This window comes from Dipodomys merriami, unplaced genomic scaffold (assembly GCF_024711535.1).
Source record: "Dipodomys merriami isolate MVZ:Mamm:240054 unplaced genomic scaffold, mDipMer1.0.p SCAF_31, whole genome shotgun sequence".
Lineage (NCBI taxonomy): Eukaryota > Metazoa > Chordata > Mammalia > Rodentia > Heteromyidae > Dipodomys > Dipodomys merriami.
This window is the reverse complement of record NW_027204604.1, coordinates 4,048,616-4,049,597: the sequence shown is the minus strand read 5'-3', so window position 1 is coordinate 4,049,597 and position 982 is coordinate 4,048,616. Positions and strand designations below refer to the sequence as shown.

General features: G+C 35.5%; 1 non-coding gene across 1 annotated transcript; it reads right to left on the bottom strand.

Moving 5' to 3' along the window:
- Positions 1–878: 878 nt before the first annotated feature.
- LOC138841242 (U6 spliceosomal RNA) lies at positions 879–982 on the bottom strand. The gene has a single exon (XR_011376356.1). It is a non-coding gene; the product is annotated as a U6 spliceosomal RNA (small nuclear RNA).

The following is a 982-nucleotide window of genomic DNA, read 5'->3' as shown; positions in this document are numbered from 1 at the left end:
TCAACACTTACTTACTAAGAAGGGAAGACAGATTCCTATACATGACTTCTTGATGAACAACCAAAGTGTAGTAACTCCAAGGCTAAATTAGACTTATGTGTTTTATAAAAGCTGTATAATTTGCCTCATTTGTCTGCTGAGTGGAGAGCTGAATACTTTCTAAATGCATATTGATGTATAAAGAGTTCAGTACTAATGGAGCAACATTGATGACTAAGCTTTAACATCTGAACACGCAGGAAAATAGCTCACTGTACATCTCAGGAGCACCTGCCCGCAGGTTTCACAGTCTTTTACAGATTTCTACCTCAATACACTTTTCCTACCTGTCCCCACAACGTGTGGGCCAGGCCTCTGTCTGTATCCATAATTGATTCTGATTTTGAGAGGAAGCCAATTTTTCCTCTAAAACTTTCAAACCTAGAGAAGGAAAAAAAAAATCTTCAAAAATAGCACCACGAACATCACATGCCCCTTACCTATTCTCTCAGCTTTTAACATTTTGTATTTTCCCTTTTTGCTCACTAATTTTTTTTAAATTTTCTTTCCTTGGACTATTTGATAGTGATTTTTTGTATCATGACATTTTTACTCCCTAAGCACTTTACTGAATATTAATTAAGAACAAGAACATAATCCTATCTAATCACTAGAGAAAGGCTTATACTCAAGAAATTTAATATTAACATTACTATCTAATAGGCAGGCCACATTCAAATTTCCCAAAATCTCCATCATATTAGTTACACCTTTATTGTTTTATATCCAGTCACAGACTGTGAATTATTCTTAGTTGCTATGCTTGCAGAATAGTTCTCTTTCTCTCTTTCCTCCTCTTCATCTTCTTTTTCTCATTGTCCTCCTCCTCTTATCATAACACTGGCATTTTTAATTTGGGGTTTTTGTGTGTCATCCTTGTGCAGGGACCATGCTAATCTCTGTTTCATTCCAATTTTCATTCATGTACCTCCAAAGTGAGCAC